We start from the raw sequence: 20,416 nt of genomic DNA on the forward strand, positions 1-20,416 counted from the left end.
TGGCTGGCAACAGGAGCGTGAGGCAACAGGTCACATTGCACGTGCAGACAGGAAGCGGAGAGTGATGGACACTGGTGCCCATTGCCCTTGGCACTGGCTGCTCTTGCTGCTTCCTGATCTGCCAGCTTGTGAAGAATCACTGTTTCACACTGCCCCCGCCACGGCACAGCCCTCCTGCCGTGCCTCCTACTACAGTGAACTGAACGCTCTGAAACAATGAGCCCTACTTAGTTGTTTCTGTCAGATACTTGGTCACACAGTGAAAAAATAATGAAGAAAATCAGTACTGAAGAACTGGGTCTGTTCCTGGGACTGAACCTGAATAGGGCGGGGTCGGAGGGGGGTGTCGGGGAGCAGGTGCATTTTAGCCTTTGGAGCTGAGATAGGATGAATCAAAGGCATTGACAGATGCAAGCTGAAGAGGCTTGGAACCCTGTAGAGCCTCTTGTGGGTTGATGCTGGTATGAGTTTGGAAGGCAGGGATGCTGGTAGCGGGTACATAGCCAATGAAGACTGTTATATTCTAGCAAGAAGAAAATCTGTCTGTGTTCTGTCCATGCCCTGAAACTCTGAGCTTGACCGAACCCAACAGTAACAGACTAACATATCTGATGGTCAGGAGAGTGCACCGTTTCTTCAGCTGCGGGGACTCGGGTTGGGGCAACAATGCAAGTGGGGAGTAAGAAGTAGTTAGAAAATGTGCAACGTGGCTAAAACTAAGTACAGACGTGGTTACAGCTGCAGACCAAACGGCTGTGATTATTAACAGATTGGTGCCATTAGAGAGAAGGCGTGCTTTGTATTATGACAATAGGAAACGTGTCTGGGCTGAGACTTGACCCACCAAAGGCTCCAAGGTGAAAGTCCTGAAAACTCATTTTAAAGCTCTATTTTGAATAGCGAGAGCCACAGGCAATGCACTGTTTGAAATGGGCTGCCTAGAAAAAACAGTCTCAAAGGTTCGGCCATGTATGCCTTCAGAGCTGCCATAGCCATGGTCCAAGGGGACATGGCCACGTCTCAGGCTGGTAGCAGAACCTGGCAGTGTCCACTCAGACCTGGTCTTTCAGATGTGTGGCATAAAGTGCCATAGGCTGCAGAGACTTGTGACACATTTTGTCCTCCGGTGGGCTGTGCTCAAAGCTTTGAGGGTAAAGCTGAAGCTCCAGTGGAGACACAAGTGGATTCTGGAAGTGATGGGTCTGTGGGATGTGGGCCAAGGGAAGCCACGGATGCTGGAAGTGATGGGTCTGTGGGATGTGGGCCAAGGGAAGCCACGGATGCTGGAAGTGATGGGTCTGTGGGATGTGGGCCAAGGGAAGCCACAGTCACCGTGTAGAGTCAGCCCAAGAGAGAAGGGCTGCATGCTGCCCTGGGCAGAGTCAGTGGGTTGGGCTCCCTGAGTCCAACTGGAGCTCACATCATAACATCACTGTCCCTGAATTAGGGACATGAAGCTTCAGGATTTAATTTTTTTCCTGTTGGGCTTCGGACTTTGTTCGAACCAAGCCTTTCTTTCTACATGCTCCACATTCCTCCATTTGGGTATAGAGAATGTTTATTCTGTGCCATTATATATTAGAAGTATGTAATTTTTCTTTTCATTTTGCTGGGGCTCACAGCTGAGAGTTTGCTTTGAGTCTCAGAAGAGACTTTGAACTTTGGACAGTTCGAACAGTGTTGGAATTGTGAAGACCATGGGGACCCTTCAAGTTGGAATAAACGCTGTTTGGAATGTAAGACTGCCATGAGCCTTTGGGAAGCTGTGGGCAAGTGTTACGATTTGAATCTGAAATTTCCCCCCCAGGCTCATAAATTTTTTTTTCTCCTTTATGTTATTTCTGTCAGGCATTTGGTCACAGTGATGCAGAAATAACAATGCAGAGGGCAGCGTCTTTTCTCCTTACCGCAATGTCCTCAGCACCTGGCACAAGAAAAAAAATTATCTCCCATACACAGTTGATATATGAATCAATGAAAAGACTCTGGACAAGCTGGATACATATCAGCTAGACCCTGAGTTTACTACTTATAAGAAATTGAATTGGCAGGGGAGAGAACAGGAGGGCAGAAAAGAGAAGAGAGGGAGGGCTCCTAAGGCTGAGAAACCCTGGCTCCTGTGCTGGGTTGAGGGTTACAGAGAGCTGTACCTATGCTGAGATGTGGGGACCAGTCACCCTACTCTCTTCAGGTAGAAAACAGAGGTCATTGTTGGGATCACCACCTACTTACCTGAGTGGCCCAGCCCTGGGTTTGGACATGGCTGAGGCCAGGGGTCCTAGGTGGACCCTAGGATCCAGTGTGCCCTCTGTGCTGTGGGAGGCAGCAGCAGATTCTCTCATACCTCTGGGAGTATCTCAAGTATTGTGGCAGGACTCAAGAGAGGTCAGGAAGAAGCAGAGCATCATAACTCAGAGGATGGAGAGGGTGTCTCCATGGCAACCAGGAGCAATATTCTCTCTTCATCTCTGATGAGAATGGGGCTCATTCATGTCTGGGGAGACTGGGGACCCAGAAGCCAACAGGATAGTGTTTTCATTGTCTGATGACCTAAGGGACTGACACCCTGGGCCCATGACTTTGTGGAATTCAAGAAAGTCAGGCAGACAACGCAGAGCGCAAGAAGCTGAAGGATCGACTGGCTTTGGCCATGGCGTAATTTGCCATCAATATTCCTATTGAACTTTTATCCAGCACAGATATTTTCCAAACACTGGGATATTTTGCAGGGTTACAAAGAAGAGCAAAAGCTGCTCCCAGATATAGTTAGAAGATTCGAGAAGCTTCCAGTGTCACTGTATTCCTCATTTCCAGGAGACTGTGGCCAGCCCTTCCTCATGTCTGCACACATAGTCTCCCAAGCGACTCATACATGGAAACATCTCTATTCAGATTTGTTTTTCTCTGATGAAATGATTTCTGTGCCTGTCTTGTAGGTCGAGAAGAAAATGTCTGCACAGATCTCATCTGTGAGGTCAGGAGGCAGCTGTGTTTCTGAGGCAAAAGGCAGAACAAAGGTACCCCATCAAGACTTATCTCTGGGTACCACATTCTGCAGATCCCAGACTCCAGATGAAGGAATCAGATTCCTGCTCAGTTTGCTGAACAGGCAGCTCTGACCCCCGGGAGCTGTGTTTCTCAGTGTAATTTTTTTTTCCCAATTGTACAGCCAAACGCTTGTCCAGTTGCTTGCTGAGGCAGACACTAGCTGTTGTCTCACTCTGGTCCACTGCAACCCTCTCAAACCTTTTTCCTAGAGGGCTGCTGGGAAGACAAAACACAGCTCTGTTGTCAGTGCCACAGGCTGCCTGGGTATGAACTTCAGGATCGAGCTGGGCCTGGGAGGCAATCTCCAAAGCCTGAAGGCAGGAGAGAGGATGAGAGAGACGCCAGCAGAAGTGGGGTGAGCTTATGACTAATTACTTCAGGCTGAGGCAACACTCCAACACTCCAGCCTCAGGTGTCCCAGGACCATAGCGTGTTGAGTCACAGGACGGGAGCGCAGCAGCTAACATGATTGACTGATTCCCAGGTGACAGTGCCCTCCCTGCCTTGTGGATTCCACATTCCATTTCTTAACCTTCCCAGGAATACTAGACTAGACCTCTGAGTCTCTAGCAAGTCCACATCTATGTGGGGCTCTGTGCTGCTTGCATCTAAGACCAAGCAGGAGTTGCCAGGTGCTCAGCTTCCTCCTGGAGCGCGAAGGGCCAAGTGCTGGCCACTGAGCCACACACACCACCTAGCCTGGCTAAATCCTCTGCTAATGCTTGGTTCCCTTTGGCACCTGAGCTTCAGTCTGAACCAAATTATTCAGTGTGCAGAGACCCTGCAGAGATTAGGCTGCCTTCTCTATGCATCTTTAGTTATTTGTTTTCCTTTTTTTTTTACCGCCAGAACCACCAAACAAAAAGCCTTATTATCTATTGCTAATACAGTTAATTATTTTTTTTAAAGGGTTTGTCTTATTTTTTCTTTTGTTAGAAACACATGAAATTGACCCGGGGGTGGGGGTGGGGAAAGGAAATATCACACCAAGATTGATTAGGAATTCTGAAATGGGGATAGATGTTGGTTTCTGTTGCAGGAAGCCCATCATGAGCTGTGGATAAGCCTTTTGTCCGTGAGAATAGTCCGGTGGAAGCATGCGCTAAGCCATTGTCTTTCTCTGTCACTAAGGCTGTTAGCGTAAGAGGCAGGAGGACAGAAAAGCCGGCAATGTGGAAAAACACTAAGTAGCAAAGCAAACAGAGATCTCCATGGCTCTTCAGATGCCTGAGTAGATTAACCTGTGTATTGATTACCTGGCCTGTAAATTAATGAGTTATCCCCATTAATTATGTGTGTATCTTCATAAACATCCTTAGACTTCCTAGTGATAAGGGAGGTGTGGGGAACCACATGAGGGTGACACAGCAGCTGGGGGCTGTGAGTTTGTGTTAAGGATGGACCTCTGTAGCATTGGCCCAGCACATGCTCTGGGGTTTTCCTGGCCTGCCCCTGCCAGGTCCCCACTCCCAGCAAGCAGGGGATGTGTCAAGATTGACTGTCCCTCAACCTCTAGCTCTGCTTCCCTTGACAGCTGACTCCAAATCTGGTCACATCTAAAAAAAAAAAAAACAAAAAACAAAAAACAAAAAAAACCAAAAAACATTGAAAATTTGATTAGCCAGCTCTCTTTGTTTGTTTGTATTTTTTAAATTACTGCATGTATTCATATATGTGGGTTATGCATTTGCGTGTGTGTGCATTTGTGTGTGTGCCTGAGAACACACGAGCGAGCTCACACATTTACTTACGTGTAGGTCACAGGACAACTCTCAGGAGTTTCCTTCCATCATGTGGGTCCCAAGGTTCAAAATCAAGTCATCAGCCTTGGCCGCAAGCACCTCTACCTGCTAAGCCCTCTTACCTGCCCCCTCCTAGCCTTCCCAAAGCCGCTGCAGCACACAGGCAGGGCTGAAGCTCCTCCTGGCTTCTCCATCCTTCTCCTCAGGCTATGGCTCTTTGAGAGGGATCATTTGTCCTCTTATCTACATCCTTGATTCCTGGACAAGATTGGGCTTGCAATGGGGTGAGCAATGGAGCTGTAGTTGATTGAAGCCTTGGCACAGGTTGCCCTTAGGACTGTCCTGAAGGGATTACAGTGGAAGGGAATCTGGGGACGCTGTGAGCTGTATCTGACACTACACTGAACAAAGAAATGATGCTACCTAAGCCTGGCTTGGTGAGACAATGATTTTGACTCTGATGACTTCCTAGAGTACCTGCATTTATTATGAGTGGCTGTCCCAAGAAGGAGATGTCTCACCTGCCATTTTGGGGGAGGGTTGGGGCTTCAGGCGTTTAACGGAAAACAGTCTAATGAGTGACGCCTTGCGCACCTTGGAAGCTTTCCCTCCCCCTCCAGTCGGGCCTGTAAGGTGCCCCTATTTTGTGAGGGTTTCCTTTGGACAATCACAACCTCACCAAGGCAAAACGGGGATTGTCACGCACGACAGACACATCAAGGCAAATGCTAAGTCTGTGCTCCATCCTGAACGAGGAATGGTGGCCATTTGTGACTCTGTAGTTGATCTGTCTCACTTCTAGGGAAAAGAAGGCTGCTGAGCAGTGAGCCTTCTCTGTGTGCGCATGCTCCAGCTTTCCCAGGTCTGATCCAAGGCTTTGTGGGTGGGATTTGCTCAACTCTATAACCTTTTGTTTGTATTTACCCAACGTTCATTTCAACTGGACCATGAGGGATGGCATCCATATGGCATTCCTCAGTAGTTAACTGACAGTGAGGTCTGGGAGGCACAGGCTGTCTTGGTTCCGTCTGAGCATGGCGTCTGGTCACGACTGGCCCTTATTCCATTTCTTCTCTCTCTGAGACTCCAGTGAGACGGCTTCCAGAGTGGAAGAGAGTGGACAAAATAATCACCGGGGCCACCGGCCCCAAGGAGCTGTACTTCCACTTCCGTGGAGGATGAGTTCCCGAGCCTCTTCTGGACACGAGGAAAGAGGATGGCTGGGTTCGCCTCGGCAAGCAGCAACCTGCAGCTGTGAGTCCCTGGGAAGAGATGCTTGCAGCAGGTAACTTACAGAGTGATGTCTTGCATACCAAAGCAGGAACTTCTCTGTCGCCTGGGGGGCTGTTTCTCTATTTATAAGGCCATTTATCTTTTATCTCGCCCCTGTGAGCAGGCAGTGGGATCCACAAAAGACGACATCATTTGTTCCACGGGCACCAAGACAGCAGCACCATATAAACTGGGAAAGCGATCCTGACTTCTGTTTTTTTGTGAGGCTTTTTTTTTCCTTTCCTGTTTGCTGTAGATATTTGAAATTTTTCTAATTTTGCTTTAATATTGAATTGGCTTTGTTTTTCTGCAATGAGTATAGAAGCTTTGGATGAGGCGAGTCAGAAAAATTAATAATTCAACTCTTCTTGTTGGAGGTAAAGTCACTGAGAACAAAATAAGACCCGGCTTGTGTGAGGAGCAGGAGTCAATGAATACACGCGTGGTCACATGAGCGGCTGTGCTGTCTAACTGCCCGCCGCTGCCCTAGCTCTCCAGGTGTCTAGGCTGTTCCTGATGCAAGGAGCCATGATGTCCCTCCACTAGGCCCGGTGCTGGCCTCAGAGATCCTGTGTGAGTCTGCTTACTTCAGGGCACCTTGGTTTCCTTTCAAGCTTGTCCTAACACGGCTACAACGCAAAGAACTCAAGACACTACCCACACGAGTCCCGGCTAGTGTACGCATGATGCTCCAAGGATCTTGGAATGGTTTGGAAGCACAGAGGCCTTTGAGAACTGTTCCTGCAAGCTTACCAAGAGCAACAGGAGCTTCTTAACGGCTGCTGATGAGAACTGCCTACCAGGCCATCACTTACCTTGGCTTGAGTTTGGGAAGAGGTTTTAAAGATGGGTTTCACCTGGGATACTTGGTAGCACAGACAAACTTATAAGCTTGAAGTGGAAGCTTCTTGTCTCTTTGAAGACTCAGTTGTGTCATGTGAATGTGGTTTTGTGGGTTTTTAAAAATTTTTTTTTTTAATTTTTGGTGCCAAGTGTGAGTTATGGGAGTGTTTTTCCACAGCTGAGAACTGGCACGTGAGAGAGCACGTGATACTTGGCTGGAAGCTGTCTCATGAGAGGGGCATGGTGTTTGCCAGCTGGAAATCCATCCTTGTGCGGACTTGGGGATGGGATGAATAGAAGCCCACAGACAGCAAGACGACGCTTTTGCAATGCCGTGCTTTGCGGTGGTTCACGCTGTTTCGCTGGTCTTCATTTTTCTACACTTCGCTTTGCAGAAAGAAACGCCCCAGAACAATTATCATGGCGCTCTGGTGGAGTCTTGTTGCTTCTTCTGGCTGCTCATGTCCATTTCGTGGAGTCCTGTTGTTTCTACTATGTCATGCCTCCACTGCTATTGTTTGTTGTTTTCAGGTATCCTGATAGCGAAGACTGCACTCGCCCCAAGGAACTACATCGAAAGAGGTTCACAACCACCTTTCCTATTAACCTTCCTTCTCCCCTAGCCCTGGTCCGTGGGTTGGAAGGGAGGTAGAAGCATTTGTGAGCCCTAAATAAAGTAGGTTTTTGAAAACTCTAAGCCTATATAAGCTTCTCACACAAAACTAAGAAACAGTATATGTAAAACAGAGATGCGTTGAATGCATAGCTGATATTGCAAGAAAGGAAGTCAGAGACTGGAAGAGATGGCTTAGTGGTGAAGAGCCTTGGCCTTCCGGAGGACCCAGGTTCAACTCCCAGCGCACACCCGGTGGCTCACAGCTATACGTAACACCAGTTCCTGGGTATCTAACAGCCTCTTCTGGCCTCTATAGGCACTGCACTTGGGTGATACACAGACTTGTATGCAGACAAAGCACTCGTATACATTAAATTGGCTTATTTATTTAAAAGGAAAGAAAGAAGTCACTGCTATTGAGGAGGAAGCTTTGGACCCAGGGCTGGAATTCTTCATCCTTGCTGCAAATGATGGACTCCTCATCCAGGAAGAGCTTAATCCATACTGGTTGGTTAAAATTACATTGTGTACAATGCATGAAAATGTACCGCTAAGCCTATTGTTATGTATGTACCATGCATGTAAATAAAAATAAAAATGTAAAAGACAAAGTTCCCATTGAGTTTTAGGGCCCTGGCTTGAGGCCATGGCCCTTTGGTGTGGGTTACACAAAGGCCCTATAGCTCAATGGGAACTTCAGGAAGCCAGCTTGTGGGGCTGTGCAAGAAAAGGATCCCAGACACCCAGTGGTGGGAAAACACAGGCAGCACACCCTGCTAGTTAAGAAGCAGCTTTTTGAAAACACGTGACTTCCTCACTCTGCTCCTAATGAACCCCCTTCCCACTTCCTATCCTTGGCTGCAAATGGTTCAGCTTGAAGCACAAAACCTGTGTTCTTCCCAGCTCCAGTCCTGGTGTTTCTCGATCCCGTACTGGATCACAGTGCAGCTGGATCTGAAGCCCCCATCTCACTGATATTAGATAGAACCTCTCTAGATAGTTCATCTAAGTTTTCATCTTTTACTTCTCCCTGTGAACTCAAATCTTATGTATTTTTAAAATTATTTTTATTATTTTTCTTTTTTACATATGCACTTATATTATTACACATATATACAATAAACTACCTACAGCAAGAACAGCCATGAAACAATCAGGAATTATAGCTGGGCACCGTGGCGCATGCCTTCAATCCCAGCACTTGGGAGGCAGAGGCAGGCAGATCACTGTGAGTTTGAGGCCAGCCTGGTCTACAAAGCAAGTCTAGGACAGCCAAGGCTACACAGTAAAACACTGTCTTGAAAAGCCAAAAAACAAAACAAAACAAACAACAACAACAAAAAAACCAGTTTTGGTTATTTGTATTTGGCAACCTTGAAGAAAACATCTTTCCTATCTTGATGAATCTAAACTTTTGAATGTAAATCGATATCTATCATATTTCATCTCTGTCAACTTAAAACATCTATCTAGACATAAATATATTTTGACCCCTAACCAACTAATCTTAATTGTAAAACTAAACTATCTGGTCTTGAACCCCATTAGAGACTCCAGAAGGAGTCTCTGGCATTTAAAGATTTTTAAAATTATTTTAAAGATTCTTTGCCAATAAGACAGGTTAACTCCTTGCAACAACCAGCCTACCTCACAGAAGATGATGAGCATCAATGAACCTCCTTATGGAGAGATGGCTTCAGTGTGGCAAACAAGCTTTCATGGGGCCCAAATAAAACTGTGCAAAATGTCCTTGTTTCAGCCACAGACAGAATTCTGCCTAAAAATGGGCAAGCTTGGATGCAGGCCAAGTAACTGAGTAAACAGAAAGTGTAGGTTAGCAGCTTCCAAAATGGAAAAATAAAGACAGAGACAGTTTGCTGCCTGAACAGTCACCCAAAACTCTGTATAACGTTGGAGAATCATCTTCAGCCTTCTGGTCCCAGTATATCTTGACAGACATACTTGTGAGGAAGGAGCTACTGAGGACTTGCTTACTCTGTCTTGGCAGAGTTTGGCCATTGACTTGGCCTGCATCCAAGCTGGCTAGAGTAACATCCCTGAGTGCAACCTTGTTTTCTTTCTGAATAAGACCAATAATAACTTATATACAACTCTCAATGAAAATAAACATCTATAGCCCAAGAAAGCAACAAAAAAAAATCTACCCAACTCCTCTTAAGGGAAATGGGGCATTGTTCTCTTAAGGTTTCTTCTAGCTGATTTGGGATGAATAATACTTTCATGGGGCCCAAATAAAATTTGGAAAATAATGGTTAAACAAGCCAGGAATAGCATTTATGGCCCAGTTTCTAAATGTTGAGGAATCCCAGGCTTAATAGAAGTCCTGTGTGGGACAGTCTGAAATGCTAGACCAATTGGGATCAGAAGCTTTCTTCAACTGAAACACTTGGTGCTGGAACATGAAAGATGCAGGTTGTCAGTGTCCAGCATGCTGAGAGGAGTGACTCCTATCAGGTCTGATCTAGTGTCAGTATCCAGTTCTTTTGTTCTGAAACCATATAATTTCTCACAAGCTTTATACAGACTAAAAATTATAAGTGTATGAGGTGTGCAGGGTGCACATTTACAATTAAGGCTGGTTCTCCACTCTTTGTATGAGCAGAAGAAATACATCTCTAAATCTTCATTCATGCCATATGAAGAATGGCATCTAATAATAATTCACAGGGATTCTGTAGCCAGCAAGAAGCATTGTCCATGCCTAGACATTCGTGTCTCAGCCAGTCTCAGAGCTATTCCGTTGCAGTAGGATTAGTAATATAAGTCACCTGCTTGTTCTATAGTTTGAATTCTTCATATGCCAATTGTAGCCCCTTCCTTCATTGCTTTCCGATCCCCCTCCCTCCCTCCCTCCCTCTCTCCCTCATCCCTCTCCCTCCCTCCTCTGGTCCTCAGAAAGGGGAGCCCTCCTCCCCTAACATCTGACCTCTACCTATCAAGTCTCATTGGTACTACCTATGTCCTCTTCCTCTGTGGCCTGGTAAGGCCGCCCTGCCAGGGGGAAGTGATCAATGTTGGGGAGCCACAGTCCATGTCAGAAGTGGTCCCTACTCCCCATATTGTGGGACCCACCAGGAGACTGTGCTGCCTATATGCTACCTCTGAGCAGAGGCTCTAGGTCCACATCATCCACAGTCCTTTGTTTGTGCATCCCTCTCCGCATTGTAGTGTGGTTATCTTATGTATTCTTACACACTTTTGTAGGTAAACCTGATGAGGTCGTGGGTTCATCAAATTGGACTTTGGTGGAATGTTACTTTGGTTTCCTGTTTGGCGTGGATAGGTATTTGTTCACTTCCTCAGAAACAGTCACATAATGCCCTGTGAACGTGTACATCCTGTGTGCTGAGCTCGCTGTGGCTGGATTCTGAACATGTGGCTACATATTCACGTTTTGGAGGATCAGAGTCCAGGCAGGAGAAGCAGGTGGGTGTGGGTCAGCTGATCTTTGATGGCTCGTTGCTCTAAGAAGGCATCTTTCCTACAAGAGAAACACACGGACTTAGCCAATAAAAGGATCAGTCTGCTCTGCTCAGGGTCAAGAAGGCCAAAGGCAGTAGTAGTGGTAGGGCGGGTACACAGATGTGAGGTGACAGCTATGATCCAAGTGACTATCAGTTAAAGTGGTCATGGTGCAAGTGGTGGTGACAAGAACCCAACCCACAATTTGACAGTTTGTCCAACTGTGGAAAGTCAAAGAAAGAAGATGGGATGACTTCCCATTTGGGCCAGCACCACTGGAGGGAGATTTTTAGTTTCTGAAATGGAGAGAAGGTGGAAGGGCCATATTGCTGTAGGATGGTGGGTAGGAGGTGTTTATTTTGGAGTCTGGGACGTTTCAGGGCAGATTACAGAAGTTGCGTTGTTAACTGATTCTGGAATCGGAAGGAGTGGGTGGAGTCTAGGGTGAGCATAAATATCTGGACTGTATCAGCATATGGAAGATGTCTGGACAAGTGATGCTACAGAAATGCAAGGAAGCTCCTTCAAAGAGTGGTCCCAGGAGCAGAAGCATCATTTGTTAGAGGTGCAGATCCTCAGACCCAGCTCTAGACTTGCTGTGTTGACAAGGCAGGGTGCAGCCCTGCGGTGAGTGTTTAGGGAGCTCACAGGGTTGCTGGAAGCAGGCCAGTGTCTCCCAGACACAGCCCTACAGATTTCCCACCTCCTTGCAAAAAAGGGGACTGGTAAACACTGGGTCCTGGGAACTGCACAGGCTCAGAGGGCAGAACATGGGCATGAGGAAGGACCAGCTAAGAAGGAAAAAAAAAAGAGAGAGAAAACGTGAAGTCTCACTAAGAAGACAATGTCTGCTGCAGACGAATGTGGGATTTCATGGCAATCCCAAACAAAACCTTAGAAGTTAACAGAGCTTGACAGCTGACTCAGAAAAGTACCTAACAGCACAAAGGGCCAAAGATGGGTCTGACAGTTGTGAGAAATCAGAGTGTGGAATTAATCCCCGTGGAGCTCATAATACCTGCGAGAGATGCCTGTTTGAATGAAACAGCATTTCGCCCAGATGGGAGGGACAGGCTGTTTAACAATCAGTGTGGAGACAATTGGCCAGACATGTGGAAATATGTAATTTTAGGTCTTTCCCTCATACATATGCAAAAAAATATTCCAGATGGACTCATGGCCTGGATGTGAGAAAGGACTGCTTGAAGAAAAATATAAGATACTATCTTTATTCCTGTGTGATAGTAAAGAGTTCATCAAGAAAATAGATTAATACAATTTGAATCCAGTAAAATGTAGAATGCTTCAGTGGTCAGAGTCGGCTTCACAGATCAGAGGGAAGTTTTGTCAATGACACCAGTGGCAAAATTATATCCAGAATGTCAAAAATAGGAAAATTATGTTCTAAATGACAGTGGGAAAGGAAAAAAAAAATCTAGAAACACTTCAACGAAAAATCTAAAGGAAAGAGCATCAAACAGGCTTGACCTGGAGAGGAAGGAGAAAACCACAAAAGACATTAGCATGGCATTTCCTGCTGGGCTAGTTATAGAATTAAAAGCCCCAGCTGTAGCTACTGCATCAGTCCTGCCCTGAAGTGGTACAGCTTTCTTCATTTGCAGCCCTGGGCTTCAGAAGGTGCCCACCACCCTCCCTGGGGAAAAGCCATGGCGTCTCAGAGCCTTCTCCTAGAGGCATTGAGGGAGACTGCTTGCTCTGCCTTTCTGTCAGCTAGACCCACATTCCTTACATTTGCCTGGCACCAGGTGAAGCTGCCATTGTTAGGACCAGCAGCCCAGCTGGAGGCTCCTGGCCTCCATAATATCCTTCTGTCACCCAGTTTCCTGCCTTCTTCACGGGGACCCAAGGGCAGACTCACCTGGATAGTAGGGTCTGAAACCCACTCAAGATCCTTCATAGAGTCCCAGCTTCGAAGTTCCCTTCAGAGTTCCCAGAGATGCTGGGGAGATGCTCTGCTGGCAGAGTGTCTATTTTATGAGCATGGGAACCTGGATTTGGATCTGCAGCATCTGTTAAAAAGCTACGTGCAGTAGCGCATGCCTGCCTGGTATGGGAAGGCAGGGACACAGGATACCCAGGACACACTGCTCTTCCAGTTCAAATGGCAGGTGAGCTCTGTAGGTTCAATAAGAGACCCTGCCTGAAATAATATGGAGAAATGATTGAGGAAGACACCTGATTTCAGTTTCTGGCTTATACACACATGCACACACGCACACACACACACACACACACACACACACACACACACTCAGACACACATGCATACACACATGCACATGCATGCACACACATACACACATGCAGAGAGACACTAATGCACATCACACACACACACACACACACACACACACACACACACACACACATACACACACACACACACTTGTACGTGCACCCAAGCTTTAGGAAGATGCCAGACACCAGGATGCTCCAGACATACTTTTTTTTTGCTATGAAATATTTTTAGTGAAAGATTTGATTTATTTTTTCTTTTTTTACATATACATTTATATTATTACACACCCATATATAATAAACTACATACAGCAAGAAGAACCATGAAATAATCAGGAATTATATAACTGTTACATTCACAGTGTTTTGGCCATCTGCATTTGGTAATCTTGAAGAAAACATCTTTCGCTATCTTGGTGAGTCTAAAATTCTGAATGTAACTCAATATCTATTGTATCTCATCTCTATCAACTTGAAACATATATCTAGACCTAAAAATGCCTTAACTCCTAAACTACTAAGCTTAATTATAAAACTAAACTATCTGGCCTTGGACCTAATCAGAGACTTGAGAAGGAATAAAATTAATTACCAGAGTGGACAGGAAGTGAGGTTAGCAGCTTCCAAAGTGATTTAAATGACAGAGACAGTTTGCTGCCTGAATAGTCACCCAAAACTCTCTATAATGTTAGAGCATCAAGTGTAATTTTGATACATTGGTATAAATTTCAAATTTATGATTATTCTTCACACATATTATATATATTTCTACGCTAGTATGCGATATTATACCCGTACAACTCAAGTAGAATACAAAGTTTACTTCTAATACTTTGAAAGCGCTATTGCAGGCTGTTTTAGGATAAGTAAGTTATACAAGTTAATTATTAGTTGGTCAAATCATGGTCATGTCAATTACTAGTCTATCTATATTACAAGATTATACATCCTAGGTCTAACAGATAGATATGATTCTGTAGATAGGTAAAGTAAAATAGTTAGATAAAGTCTTCAAAAAAAACCTCAGAGACCTACAGAATATGACATTTAAAGATTTTTAAAAATTATTTTTAAAGATTCTTTGACAATAAGACAGGTTAACTCCTGGCAACACCAAGCCTACCTCAGAGAAGATGATGAGCATCAAACAACCTCCTTATGGAGAGATGGCTTCAAATGTGGCAAACAAGCCACTATGCAAAATGTCCTTGTTATAGTCACTGACAGAATTCTGCCTAAAAAAGGGCAAGTTTAGATGCAGGCCAAGTTGATGGCCAAACTCTGCTAAGACAGGGTAAGCAAGTCCTCAATAGTTCCTTCCTCACCAATATGTCTGTCAGATATACTGGGCCAGAAGGCTGAAGATGATGCTCCAGTGTTATAGAGAGCTTTGGGTGACCGTTCAGGCTCCAGACATCTTTAACCAGCATAGCTTCTTGCAAATTTCCAACATCATATGACCTTGGAAATATGTACACAGTTCAACCTCTTTGATTTGTCTTGGTGACACTATCATATAAACAGGCACTAGAACACTGACAAGGCACCCTTTGATGCATAAAAAACAAAGAAAAAAAAAAGAAAATTATGTCTCAGAAAAAATAGGTAGATACCTCTATGAATGCGGGATTTATTTACGGTATGATGTGGTATGCTGGGGAAAATAAATAACATCAATAATATTAAAATGTAAAACATATTTTGCAAAAGGAAGAGTAAAATTGCTCGCAGGTGAGCATAAAAGCACAGGGAACACGTGGGTGTTGTTAATGGAGGCGTGCGTACACCTTTAGCCTAGTAAATGCATCAGGTGTTGATGACAATTTCAGGAGACAAAGTTGGGGGGAAACCTTGCTTTTAGCTGTCTAGTTCAGCTTTATTGTCTTTGCAAAATAATGGTGTCTGTGTCTTTCAATCATGGTGGTGAGCATACAGGTGTTTATGCTAGCCCTGTCTGAAGTTTCCTCAAAAGTCTCACACATTCCAACACCGAAACAGAACACCCAGGGGTGCCAGACACACCTTTATTGAGAATCCCACCAGCTTCCTACAGCCTCCTTGGGCAGTTCGCCTGTGTTAACAACTGATGCTTTTCAAAGATACCAGAATCACCAACTGTCGTGCCTGGTATGTGCACCCTCTCCTGTGTTCTCAATGTCCATAACATCCAGGATTTCTTCTGGCTCACGAGCCTCCCTCCTGCTCTGCCAGGAATTACCTGGGTCTCACTAGCCATGCTTTAATCCTCCAGGACAGGACCCATGATGAAGGATGACTAAGGCAGGTGCGTTCTTGGAGCCCATGCCCCACTCCCCACAAGCAGATCCCACCTCATGCTCCATCCTGTGTTTGGACACGTTTCCTTCTTCTTCCCTAAGCCCATATCCCAGTCCTGCATGGCCCCCACATTAGGTCTGTCCCTGTCCCTCTGTGCTTCTGTCACCTCCGCATCACGTCCCATCTACCCCTGATGCAGCGATTGGCTCTGCTTAGGAAGGAGCAGCTTCTAATCAGAGAAATCTAGGGCCTCACTCTGCCTTTGGGCCTGATTATTAGCTCTTGCTACCCCTTAAAGGCTTCCTGACAGTGAGGCACCCGTGAAAACCTGCGTGCTCACTGGATCTTGTCTAGACAGCCTGGGAAGTCACGGACCATGCGCCCAGCCTTACTCACTGTGGTGGCTCTTCCTTTAGACTCCTGAGCAAGCACTTGTGAGATGCATTTACACCATTCCAAGAAAGACCCTGCAAGCCCCAGTGCTGGTCACAGGTAACAGGTCACAGGAGTGGGTGTGTGCCCATGTCCTGAGCTTCCTTGTGTCCCTCAGTCCTGTTCTCAGTCACCACCTACCTTCTCTGTGAGCCCCCATATCAGCCCCTGGAAGGAGGCCACAGGCACTGTATCCCTTCTTGGTGTTTTCAAACAAAGAACAAGAAGCAAGCCTTCCCACTGTCATTTCAGCAGGACATGGAGTCATATTCCTCCTCGGTTCACCCCTCCACCTTCAACAGACCCCGGCTAAATGCCACACCCTTCAACTTCCCACTACAGTTCTTTATTCCATAGCTCTCATTAGGACACACCCTCGTCCCTCCATTTTAGGTGATAATGTGTATTCTGTGTCATTAAACGTTGGGAAGCACATAATTTGCCTTTTGCTTTCATAGGGAATTGCAGCTAAGAGGCTGCATTGAGTCTCAGAAGAGATTGAGACTTTGGACACCTTTGGATGGAGCGAGACTGAAATTAGACTAGATATATTTTGCTTGCGGATATGGTCATGAGCCTGTGGGTGCCAGTGGCTTTAGAATGCTGTGTTTAAATGTCTCCCACAGGCTCATGCATTAGAGCACTTGGTCCCTGGTTGACATGTTGTTTGGGAAGGCTATGGAGCATTTTAGGAAAAAGTACTGATGTGGGTTTTGAGCTTTTACAGCCTTAGCCCAACACTTCCTGCTGCCTCTACCCCTCCCTCTCTCCTTCCTTCTTCCCTCTTTCCCTCCCTCTCTCTCTCTCTCTCTCTCTCTGTCCCACCCCTCCCCCTCTCTCCCTCCCTCTCTTCTTCCCCCCCTCTCCATGTGTGGATGAAAATGTGTCTGACCAACTTGTCGTCCACCGCCATGCTGTCCTGTCTGTGCCATAACTTCCTCATAGACTGGATCCTTCCGTGACCATAAACCGAAATAAAACCTTCCTTCCCTGCATTGATTTTCGGTCTTTCTATTTTATCACAAAAGCAGAAAAGCAACTAATAAAATTCCCTACGTCATCAAATATTTATCGAATGGTCAAGATTCCAGATGCTTTCAGAGATGTCTGTTCTGCCTCTGGCTGTGCCACTTTTGTGTCCCCATCTGCCTGTGGCCTTGTCCCCTTCAGCTCCTGGTGTTGTGTCATGGAGAGATCCAGATCACTTCCCTGTGGAATTCTTGAGTTCTGAATAGTGTGGGCAGAATATCCTATGCCATTTAACCTGGTTCGTGTTTCCTATATTTCTTTCTAATTGGTCACCTTGAACTCATAACTGTAGGTTGCCCACATTTTGGGGGAAGAAGGAAAAGAGGGAGAGGAGGAGGGAGAGAAAGAGGAACAGGAGGAAGGACAAGAGGAGGGAGAGGAGGAGGGACACATGGAGGGACAGGATACGGATAGGAAGAGGGGAAGGGGAAGGGGAAGGGATAAGAGGAGAGAGAGAAGGAGGGTCATGAGGAGCGAGAGGCTTCCTGAAGGGAGCTGCACTCTGTGTCAGATGAGGAAAATCTCTTCCACAGGGATCCTCTTTCAGACTTGGAAGGATAGAGGATCAGTATCTATTGGGACACTAATGAGCTGAAGTGTCTGAGTCTGTTTCCAGCCTGGACTCATGTCCTGCCAAGCTGGACATCACAGAATGTTTACCCGGGAGGGAAAGCCAAGCTGCAGCTGAGAAATGCATCCATAATGAAAAGGCCAAGGAGATCTTAGAAGACAGAGCTGGACTCTCAGGACTGCGATTGCTGAACCTGACCTACTTTCTGCTTCCAGATGAGCGTTCTCATTTCCAGACCTAATTTTCCTTTTAAAGAGGGCTTTGCAAGCTGCACTGTACTGACAACTCTAAGCCAAGCTCACATTTGCTCCTGATAGCTGCTGTGCATGCTAGGGCAGGTGTGTGTCTGTCTCTGCTCCTCTCTGAGACTCTGTTTGTCTGTCCGTCCGTGTCTCTCTCTCTCTCTCTCTCTCTCTCTCTCTCTCTCTCTCTCTCTCTCTCTCTCTCTCTCTCTTTCTGTGTGTGTTTGTGTGTGTGTGCCAGAGACCCAACTGTCCAGATTGGATAGCATCCATCCACCTCAGCCGAGCCCAAGCAGCCTCGAGTTTTCCACCATCAGGAGGCAGCAGGTGGGTGGCCCAGTGCTACCCACTTGCTCTTCTCTGGAGCAGAGCAATATGGATGGGATTTTCCTGTCTCTGGGAGCTTTCTGCCAGATCCCCTGTGATTGCCCCAAGTCTGAGCTTAATCCAATAGCCTCCCTCATAGGTCTGAAATGAGGTTTTGTAAAGCACCAGTGTATACACACAGTCATGGGTGCAGCTTGCCTCTGCGTATGAGGATGTGCACACAGTCACGGGTGCAGCTTGCCTTTGCACATGTGGATGTGCATGCACACCCTCCAAAATGGCCTTTCTGTTAATTGCAACTTGTACTTTGGTTATTAAAAACAAATTGACTTTCAGCAAATTGTCGTGTTTTGGCAGGGAACTGGAAATAGCAGGGGAGGCTGCTGCCGCTGTGTGCTACGATAGTCATTAATCAGAGCTCACGCCTAACGGCTTCTTCCATGGGGTCCATGTCAGAGGGACAGGGTGAATAAGTGGGCTGGAGGGCACACAGCTCTCCCTTCCTGCACAGAGGGGCTTCCAGAGGTGGAGGAGTCAGCACAGGAGCTGGGCAGAACGTGGCTTCCTTCACTGGGTCTCCCCGAGTAAGCAGAGCCTTTGTACGTACAAGACGCTGACTAAACGGCCACAGGGATCAGTGCGTTGATAAGATATGGATCTTGCTCAGAGGGAGTTTGTGTGCGAGTCCTACAAATACACGTTGGGAGAAGGAACCCAAACTCAGGAGTTTGCCTGAGCCATCAGGACTCACCTTGAGACAGACACAGGAAACAGCTGAGTCCGAGTCACTTATTCGCCCATCAGTCACTCACTCATTAACTATTAATCTGTTCATTCAGTCATTCAGTCATTTACTTACTCATTTATTCAGGATTGGGTGAGAGTCAATTATATGTATGCTAGGTGCCCTGTCAGGTATGGGCTCTGCTGGGACTAAGATTTGCATCTGAGGGCCCTCATTTTCCAGCCCAGGCCTGGATGCCCCAGCCCACGTATGTAAGGACTGAACAAAGGCCAGCCTGGGCAAGTAAGTGGATGGTGTATCCCTCAACACTGCAAAAACTGGGAAAAGGGAGGGGCAGGGAGCTGAAGAAGACAGGCAGGGAGATATAAAAACAGGTTTGGTGGATAAGACAGATGCTCCCATAAATTTCCCACAGAGAACTACAAAACTTTGAAAAACAATACCCATTTTCTTTTTCTTTCCTTTAAATTTTTTATTATCAGTGTTGAGGATTTAGCTCAGTGGTAGAGTGCTTATCTAGCAAGCGCAAGGCCCTGGGTTCCGTCCTCAGCTCTGGAAAAAAAAATTTTATTATCAATCTGTCTGTCTTTTATCTATCTATCTATCATTCATACACACACACACGCACACACACACACAGACACATATATTTGGGGAGAGAGAGGGGGGGGAGAGAGAGAGAGAGAGTCTCATCGTGTAGCCTTGGCTGTCCTGGAGCTCACAGAGATCAGTCCATCTGCCTCTGCCATCTAAGTGCTGGGGTTAAGGACAAGCATCATTGTTCCCAGTAAATTATGTATTTCTGCATATCAGTTTTATTAAAAACGCAAATAATTGTATCTCTTTCTGTGACAGCAAATGGCTCAGATAATGCTGAATATGGGTCATTAACTAATACAAGGCATTAAAGATCAAAGAAAATTATAAAAAATAAAGCCAAAGAGACGACACACAGAAGATCCCTGGAGTCGTCGGCACAGCGGTTCCAACATGGAAGGAGCTGAAAGAAATAAAGAGCTAAGACCTAGATCTCCACTTCTTCCTCCTTCCCTGCTCCTCACCAGGGAATAAGAAAGAAGCAAGCAGTGCAGATTTAAGAAGGCTTTTCCTGCTCTGTCAAGAAAGCAAGCACACAATCGAAGCTCCTGCCAGTGGCTTGGACATCGATGTGGTGGGCGGGGTCGGCAGCCATCTTGTGAGGATGTCAGCATAGCAGGAGGATGAAAACAGAGCAAGAAGCCCAGAAGTGCTCCCTGTGTCCAGTAGCTCTGGGAGACAGTGAGGCTAACGTGCCAAGCAACCACCTGTACAGCAGTGTGAGTGGACAAGCTGTGATCTGAGCCACTGTGGTAGTCAGTGGGCTTGTATGACTCTGGCCCCGCATGTTCCAGCTGGTCCTGTGCAGCAGATGAGGCCCTGGCACTGGGCAGGTTAGTTCTAAACCACATTCTGAATTAGCTCTGTGCCTGGGCGCTGCAGAGGAACTGGGGAAGACTCACATTCAGATTCCAGCACCTCCCATCACCTCCA

This window comes from Acomys minous, assembly GCF_964271855.1.
Source record: "Acomys minous genome assembly, chromosome: 3".
NCBI classification, from domain to species: Eukaryota; Metazoa; Chordata; class Mammalia; order Rodentia; family Muridae; genus Acomys; species Acomys minous.